The 10022-nt window shown below is 30.9% G+C and overlaps 1 non-coding gene across 1 annotated transcript; it reads left to right on the forward strand.

The window, feature by feature from the left end:
• The first annotated feature begins 1213 nt into the window (after positions 1-1213).
• On the forward strand, positions 1214-1285 carry Trnaq-uug. Its single transcript has one exon. It is a non-coding gene; the product is annotated as a tRNA-Gln (tRNA).
• The last annotated feature ends 8737 nt before the right edge of the window (positions 1286-10022 follow it).

Consider the following 10022-nt stretch of genomic DNA (forward strand, 5'->3'; position numbering starts at 1 on the left):
ATAAAATACAAGAACAAGAGTGGGCCCAACTTAGAACCCTGCGGAACCCCTGAATTTGCTACATAAATTTTTGAAAACATTCCGTGATATTTGACTTTAAATGTGCGGTTTTGCAAATAAGAAACAATTAATTTATGAATATGTCATGTACCTGTCATATTTTTAATAATAATATTGTTCTTATGACATACCTACACACAATAATATAAAATAATGAGACTCTTACAGCAATTTTAAATACCCCTTATAAAGAGATCGTCGAGTTTTATTTTTCACAAACTCTTCTTTTTTGAAATGCGGCAATCTTTGTAAATAATACCATTTTGTTGTAAATAACTCATCGATAAGTGCCGACGTATCTTTAAATAAAGGGGAACAAAGCCCAGCGTGAACTAAAAACTAAACTTCACTCGCTCTTCGCGTTTCCCATATAGGTTCACGGTACAATAGAATATATGTTATTCGCTGACATTTATGCGCTTCGAACAGACATAAATTGTATAGTGGTCTCAACCTTTCCTGCCTAAAATAAATACGTTTCCACAAAACAATATCAGGGATATATAAATATTCTTTCCTATTTAGGTCAGAGTAGTAATACGTCTACAACTTTGTTTTATGCACGTTTCCAATGACGAAATACTATTAAATTTTATATATTTATATCCTTGTTCTTTTGACATAGATAGAATAAGGAAATTTTATTCACAAGTTATGGTAGATGTTTTTATTAGAGAACAATTTGTCTCAAAATGAAAATTTTTATATCCAATGACTTTCACTCATGAGCGTAGAAAGGTTTTTTGCTTGAGGGGGGGCTTTGAAGGGCCAGTTGGTCAGCCGACTAGTCCCCTGCCCCCCTAGCAACGCGCCTGCTTTCGCTTACCATGCCCACTTCATGTACGAGATATTGTACTTAAACTATATTTTTTTTCCCACCTAACGTCTGCTACAACTTTTTGATAACCTTTCTCTTTTTATATTACATTTTTATCATACCTTTTCTATTAAATCTTTGAAATCATTTCTTCTCTTTCCCTATAATAATTAGACTTTTCCATAGAAATATAAACGGTAGTAACAAACAATCTCTGTTAACTTATCATTTGTTATTGATAGTTTATAATTAATTAATTAACGCTATCATGTTTTATAAGGGTTATAAATAATATATGTTTTATTTTATCGATATGTTTGAATCCTCCTGTGTGGAGGTTCCATGGTGTAATGGTTAGCACTCTGGACTTTGAATCCAGCGATCCGAGTTCAAATCTCGGTGGAACCTAAATTTTTTTCCAAATTTCTTGAAACTTGAAATATATAGTACTAGAAAAAAACAAATATATTCATAAACAAACGTTACCTAATTGTTTTGGTATATGTCCACCAGTGCAAAATCAGCAAAACATTAACTTGAACGATTACTGCTTAAATTAAGTGTATTTCTGGTTGCAGACGGTTAACTTTCTGTAACAGAATATTTCTTATAGTCAACTTTTCTGTGATAAGTCAGGTTTCCATTTTAATATTTCGTTACTTAAAGACGATAATTTTTAGTAGAAACAGTTTTGTTTTTTCTATATCTATTATTTTACTAATTAATTTTGTTTTTTTACAGATGACACAATGTGGAGAGTCTTGGTGAGTGTTTTATTTATTTGTCACAATACAGTCAACATAATCATTTCCCATAACGGTACAAATCAAACCAAGCAGTATATTATTAAAGTACTAAACAACTTCTTTTATCAATATCAAGCATCTGTTGTTCATTAAAAATAAAATTTTTAATAGACTGGCGCCCGCCATTGTTAGGAATGTAAGATCTAAAATCTTATTATATTTTCGAACATATGTTTTTATAACTTACAACAATTTGGCATTAAGATTTATAATCACGTTCTTCTCCCTGCAAGCTGTTGCAATAAATTATTAACACTTTAAGCAATATTCTTAGAAATAAAAATAATGACAATTGTTTTTCTAGGAAAGTTATTTTTAAAAGTTATAGAAATATTTCTCATCAAATAATATAATTAAACAAGTATTATACAGCATTGCTATACATTAAGTCAATATTGCTTTTTTAACATTTGTCGGAAGATGGTATACAGGGTGATGTTATCAACACTGATAAAAATGTTAAAAAAAGACGAAGTTGGCCTGGAACTTTTTAATAGCATATTTTTTATTGAGTCAAAGGGCCACTATACTCCTATAAAGTTTTACCAATATAAATAACGAGTGCTTCGTAAAAACTGTAGAGGTCTATAACTCCGCCATTTTTGATAAAATTTAGAAAACAAAAGATTGACGTTAATAGCTCCAAAGATACTACACACTGGCACTTACTATAATTTTTTTAAAACTCACTTTAATGTCTGCCGATCGTCAATTATTTTTTTAAATGAAACTAGCTAATGTAATAATATACAAGTAAAAAGATATTGCAATCAATCAAAGAAATGACAATGTTGTTAAGGTAGGCATTGATAAAGAATGACAGCAAAAGCCAATTTGTAATATTTTCAGAGCCTTTGGCGTTATTATATTTTTAAATCGGACTAAAAATGACGAAAAATAGAACTATACCTTGCATTGCTTTTTGCGAGACACCCGGTATAGGTATACGGCTGTTTCAAAGTAATGACCGTTCAACATCTACAGACTTGATTACTTCACATTTTAGTAATCCCACTATCCGTGTCATTGTTCAATAACATATAAACGTCTGCCTCTGGTCTGAAGGTTCGCATCGATCAATTTATTCGGTGAACAATCCAGGTACATGGCTTGACCCCAGATTTAGCCTATATCTGCTATTATAACGCTTACTAGCATAATATACTACTATTTATTTATTTGATTGCCGCCACAAAGTTTCCGATGTCTAATTATTACACAACAGATAAGATTTGGAATTAAATGTCTGTAATTCTTTATTTATGTAATTTTTCATATTTTTTTTTAAGCTGAAAGAAAAATGAAATTTTAAATAAATAATTCCGTACGCCAAAGGTATCGGCCAAAAGTTTATTTTATAAACATAGTTTTCTCTAACTAGAAACATCTAACATTTTGTAAACTCCTGCTTTCATTCTGGTACCTGGTCAATAAAATCAACCCTTGCAATTTTATTATTTAGTGATTCATATTTCTTTACACTATTATAAAGGTGTTAACCATATTCAAATAAATTCAAAAGTTTTTTTCCAAATACGGAAACAGTTAGATCTTTCTATAGTAGCAATTTTTACATATTGGTCTTCGTTAAACGTGATATTGGAACAACAAAAATAAGTACAAGATATTTAATAATTTTACTGCCAGGGTATGTGTTTTTTATTAATAAAATTTAGACATATCATTTTTTATTTTGATTTTGGATAATTAATCACAAGATATTGCTAGTATAACTCGATGCTAGTTGGGTTAGATATCTTGTGCTTCCTTTTTAAAATAGTAATTAACAATTTATCTCAATGTAAACAAACAAAGGTACTTCTATAAAAATGGCGACTTGATATTGGCTTAAAAGTCATAGTTTCGATTATATATTATCTCGCTATAATTTGAGTCCAACACGACACATCGCCCTGTATTTTAGAAAAGACTGACATTAAGGGGTAAAAATAGGATGTTTGGAAGTCAGCAAAGTTTACTCTTACATCGAAGTGTTTAAATCTGCTACGCCCTTGCATTATTATGTTCTTATCTCGCAGTATGTTTTGATACCTAATAACTAATGATATCGTGATAACGTAGGTATTTATGAAGCTTTATTGTCGGAATGCTGTTATTTAAAAAGGATTATGTTTTCAAATGTGGAACAGATCGCTAGCTTTTTGCGTAACTATTCTCATCTTATTATGTATTGTATAAGGTCGTGGAGCGAGTTGTAAAAACATGTTTACTAATTTCAGATGAATACTACCTACAAGCGCCACAGATAGAGTGTTTTCATTTTAATTTCGAAGTTACAATGTGGTGAATATACCGTGTGTCTTATGGAACTTAATCTAAAATCGTCACATACAGGGTGATTCATAAACGGTGACCTCGTATTCTTTGGTGAATTTTAAGTGGGACGCTTCGTTAAAAAGATACAGGGCGTTAAACTTAAAAAAATATTTATAATTTTTTAAATAAATTTAAAAACTAGTAAGTGAAATAATTTGAAATTGGGGACATGTGTTTATGTAAAGATTATCTTCTCCAGTATTATTTCAATGTACCATGAAAAAAATCAATGCGATTGTGGAAGATGCTCGGGATCGTCCAGACTAATAATTAGTTAATTTGTTTATAAAGCCATAACTTGTAAACTATTCAACTTACCGATTCCAGATTTCGTGTCAGTTATTAGACAGTGATAAGGAATGAGAGAATGCAATGCCAAAACGTTCTGGTAATAATAACGCAGTTTATAAATGTTTAATTCAAAAGTCACAAATAAACGTCTTCTGTTTATAACTTTTGATCTAATCAATATTTTTTGAAGCTCGAGAGCTAGTTTTGTAGGTCTTTTGAAGACGAAAAAAGTACTTTACTGTCTCGAGGAAATGAACGGAAAAAAGTTATAAGCGAAAAACTTGAATTTACGTAAAAATTATAGAATTAACCAGCCTGTAAACAATCTTCCCCCCATTTTTATGACTGGAAACTAATATGTTATTGTACATAATATTTAGCATCTATAGTGATAAATTCAGCTTGCCGAAACAAAAAGTCGCGTCCAACTCTATATTCCCTGGCCTATCACGGACAAAATTACTGTGCAATTTCTAATTCTAAATCTATTTTCAAATGTATTTCATATTGTATTGTTCCGATTTTTAATTTTTTTATATAGTAGGTCAAGGTTTATGTAACATAGAATAGTGTAGATTAGTTTTGTGGTTCTACCTACTTTTTTTTATCCATATTGAGTGAACTTTATTGGAGCCACCATATTTGTGTTATGAGAAATTGGACACAAAGGATAATAATAAAATTGTTATAAAAAAAATAAATTATTTTTATTTAAATTTCCTGTTTATCATGACAGATAGGTATTAATTTTAATTAGGTACTTATATTTTACAACCTATGTTTCTTATTTAATTACATAAAATGATAAAGGTTATTTATGTGTTTAGTTGATATTTAAATATGAAAATTCCATGATAACTTTTGATTTAATAATTATGTATGTTTTGCCTACCAAAGAAGAGTAAAACCACTTCAAATTTGTGGTACATAGTTTTATAACAAATTATATTAAGTTTTTCTAAGTGAATATCATTACATATACACTACGCTCATAGTTATTTGATTTGTATCATGCAAAATGTGATACCTTATATATTTAACCCAAGTCAAAACATTAACAAAAACATAAATCAACACATTAACTATTTTTCTGCAGTAATTTAGCTGTGATGATCAATATATACAAATATTTTTAATTAATTTATTTATATTGCTTGTATTTGCACAATTATAGTTTTCATAAAGACATCAATTTAGAAACATAAATGAAAATTTTCCTGACATTTATATGATCTACTGGAACAAGAACAATGTTGAAATATTTTCAATCATTATCTATTTTTTAACGACATATTCCATTTTGGCGACCAAAATGAATACAAATATTGGTTATTTTACATTGTAGGCAATTATATTACCTACAATTTAAGGTACTTTTCAGTCATTTTTCACTAATTTGTTAACTGGAAAATAAATGTCGAACGCGGAAATATCAGTTTTTGAAAATTGCCCATTATTATTGCAAAAATCGATGGATCTTGATGAAATTTATGGAAAAGACGGTTAATCCAATCACGAACATGTGTACCAAACGCCGATTCGATTGACCGTGAAATTGTTGCTCCAGCTATTTGTTAATTAACTTCATTCGTTTCTTTTGCAACTAATTGTTTAATTACTAAACGTTAATTTTAGAAGTTAATATCACAGATAGGTTGTAATTGATCCAAAGAAACGTATCGACGAAAAAAAATTACCTACGCCCTGTGTTACCAAGAGATAATGTTCATTGTTAATTAACTATTGGATGTATCTGATCGGGATTTTAGAGACAATTAAAGAAAGGGTTAAACTTTTATTTTCAGTAAGTTTTAAATTGATAGTTCATGTAATAAACGCGCTAGCAGCAGCAAAGCGTTAATGAACAGCCTGCAGGCGGGAGGAGTGGCCGGCTCGCGCATGCGCGTGAACGTTGCTCTCGTAGCGCGCAAGTTTTTTTACTTGAACGTTCAAACTCAGTATCAGCGACATGTTAATGCCATCCAACAGCTGCAGTAGTCAAAAAAACTAAAATCAACGTTACCAGACTTTTCGAGTCCGTTTTGTATAGTTTACATACCCAAGATATTGAATTGAATAAATCGCCAAACATTGCTTTGAACTATTTTTTTGTTCATCCAAATCGCTTTATCTTTTTTTCTCTCACATTAATCCACTTACTCATTGGGCCTCCTTGGGAAGATTTTGCCATTATATTTGAGCAACCAGATATTGAAATAAACACTCTCCGTCTCACACGCTTCTTTCTCTAGACAGATGTTCCACTCTCAAGCACAAATATTGACCCGACGGCTTAATAAAATATTTTTCTTATTGCTCAGGCGGTGAAACTTATCTGTGTATCTTACAGAATTTTATTCGGTGCCATAACTGTATCATGTCTTTATTAACAATTAGCGCCATGTTTTATTTGTATTTACCGCTGCCACTGACACGACAGTAGGCTGCGGAAAGTAGCATAGCGTTTTGTTGTGAATGGTTATCGTTCGATACGTTATAATGTACAGGGCAATCAAAGGAAAATTCCTCACATTGTCGTTGCTATACTTCGAAATATGAAAAAATTCTTTAATAAATACCAGTCAAAAAATTGATCATCGTATTACCGAAATAAAGACCTAACATACATTTTTTATTTAAATGGAATACTGTTGCGGTTTCCTTTTCCAGGGACAACCGACGCACAGTGGGGCAGAATCCCAAAAAGCTGTCCAAAAGTCAAAAAATAAAGTTTCTAGTTTGGTAATTTTTACTGTTGGGTTGGCTAGAGTAATATCCCAAGTCTCAGAATCCAGTACTATTAGGGTCAAATCCCCTATACCTACTTCTTAAATCACTACAAAGTCGACCGCAACTCGAGCAACTCTTGGCTCGCGCGTAGGAACAGAAGTAATAGTAGTGTTTAAGTGGTTATAAAATTTCGTAGAGTTCGCCGATTTATCTCAAACAAAATGGAATCAACTCATAAATGTATGTCGATTATGATTATGTAGGTTAAAATACTCAATATTTTTAATAAAAAATAGTAATTGGCTACCAAACTTACGTGAATTTTACGTTATGAAATGAAAACATAATTTAGTTTTGAAGAAAAAAGTTTATAATAATTCTGCAGAATTCTGTCATTTAACTTATTGGACAAAAAAGACAAAACTATTTTCTGTAAACTAAAAAAAATCAGCTGCCTATAACTGCCTAACAACTTTTTATATAGGTTTTTGTAAAATGTAGAGTAAAATGAATTTCGCCTTCCCTGGGCGATGTAAGACATGGGAAGATTGCAGATAAAGCAGAAATTCTTTCAACTTCAGAAGATTTGACGGATACTACAAATGAAGATTTTTCATCTGATGATGATTCTTTTCTTTTATGAAAAAACTGGAATTTTATATTACAACTTTGGCACGAGATTCAAATAAATTATTCCTGATACTTATTTAACGAAATATATGAATAGTTTAATATGTCAATTGTCATTAATGCTTGATAAATGTGACATTATTGTAATTGTTGTTGTTTAAAAAACATACTGAAATATATTTCTTTTGAAATAATTATTGTAAATAAAGAATTTTCAACGAGCAATTTTTTAATTGCTTTATTTCTTATGTTTACCATATTATAGCCATTTTGCATTTCATAATCTTTTAATTCTTAATCTACGACTCGGAAAATCTCTATGTACAAAATATTTCTACTTTTGACTATATTAAATCCTCCACATTGAATTTTTTAATTCTGACTCCAAATTCGTTATCAACGACCCCAAAAACCCCCGAGTAACAAATTTCAGATCGATTTCTAAAGATTTTGACTTTTAGCCAGCTTTTTGGAATTCTGCCCCACTGTGCGACGTTTTTACCGAAATTCTCGTATTCTTCAGACGTTCTGGGGTCATCGCCTCCTGCTCATTTGTAAAGAAATGAAAGAAATTAGTATTATTAACCACACTCTGGTTATACTCTCAAAATAGTATCGATTTACTTGGATAATATTTATTCCCTCTAATGTAATTTTGTATAGGAATTGCCTTACATATAAATACAAATAGAATTACAGATTGATCATCGACATACATTTTAACAAATATTTCGCATATTAAAATATCTAATTCATTGGTATATAGAACAAAAAACATCGGGCCCAAAACAGAACCTTGAGGAACTCTTATTTCAACCACTCTACGAGTTAAAACTTTTAATTAAGCCATTACGGTCATCACTATGATGAGTTGACTAACATTGTTTCCTATAAAAAAAAAGATCTAAAGGTTGTTTATATACCATATGCATATAATTTTGTTTTTTTATAATTTATCATGATGTACACAATCGAACGCTCTGGTGAAGTCATAGAAAATGCCTACAGGACAACAATTACAATGTATTCAATAAATTTTTCATGACCGAGACGAATATCATACTGCCTAGCTGTAATACATATTATCATTTCTAACCAACAATGTTAGTTCTAATGGAACACACAGTATATATTTACAGAATTAACTTTACTTTTTATCACACTTCGAACATATTACAAAAATTGCTTTTCTTGTGCATGACAATGTGCATTTATTATTTATTTTTTTAATTTGGTCGAGTTAAAAATATTACAGAATTATTATTTAATGTTTAGAAAGGTTCTATTCGCCGTACAACTTGTTTGTCTGCTGGATTGTTTACGATGCCTGTCCTCGTGAATGTCTTCATTATTTCCGAGTTTTTACCTGTTTCTCGCTTTGTTGGTTATCGGCCACATATTATGTTTCCTGATGTAGTCGTTTAGCAGTTGCATTTCTCGCTTCCTCATTATTCTAACAGCGTGAGGTCTTCGCGAGCAAACATTTCTTGTAATCTAAATTTTTCACTGCTTTGTTGGTGTTGACGGCTCAGTATAACAAAATGGAAGACAAACTTTAATCTTAAGTAAGAAAAAAATGTACTAACAAAGTATTAGTGCCTACAATTCGTATTGCTTTGATACGACAAAGCTATGCTGGATACTTTTCTAAAATAATACTGTATTAAACTTGCATGCAGCACAAAGTCACAACTAGTTAGGATGTGAAGATTTTCGCTTAGCTGTAGTGTGAGAAAACTCACAAGATATATAAATTACCTATAATTTCTTATAAATACAGAAAAACTCACCTAATATCCACTTCACAAGGTTTTCATGGCACAGTCATACATAAAACGATCTTTTTCTGAAGTTTAGGTAAAAGGGACTGTCTGAAATTAGTGGTATAAACAATGCCAATGGGCGTCAACTAGCCACTCGAGCCGTTTACAAATACCAGACACTATGCCGGGGCAAATTTGTGCTCTCTTTCTAACTTAAAACTAGTAATATTTAAAATAGGGTCTTAATACAGGATGTAATACTATCTTACATTAATTAGTGTTGCAAACTATGAGTTATGGATTCTTACGGCTCCAAGCAGCGACCGACCCTGGCGTAGTTTATCGTTGTTTGGGTTAAGCTGGAATCCGCCGACTCAATTCGAGGACCATCATGTCGGGCTATTCGATTCATATACATTCGTAGTTTTGCTCGCGAAGGAGCGTTACCTTTTTTTTATATCCGGGTGTATTCAACTAATTGTAAAATAAAATCATTGTAAAATTTGAGTTTGTGATTTGTTTACTACATTTAGTATATTATATTCTATAAAATATACATTATTTTGCGGGGTAAATAAAAATGATCCC

The sequence above is a fragment of the Anoplophora glabripennis genome, unplaced genomic scaffold (genome assembly GCF_000390285.2).
Source record: "Anoplophora glabripennis isolate ALB-LARVAE unplaced genomic scaffold, Agla_2.0 scaffold231, whole genome shotgun sequence".
NCBI lineage: Eukaryota > Metazoa > Arthropoda > Insecta > Coleoptera > Cerambycidae > Anoplophora > Anoplophora glabripennis.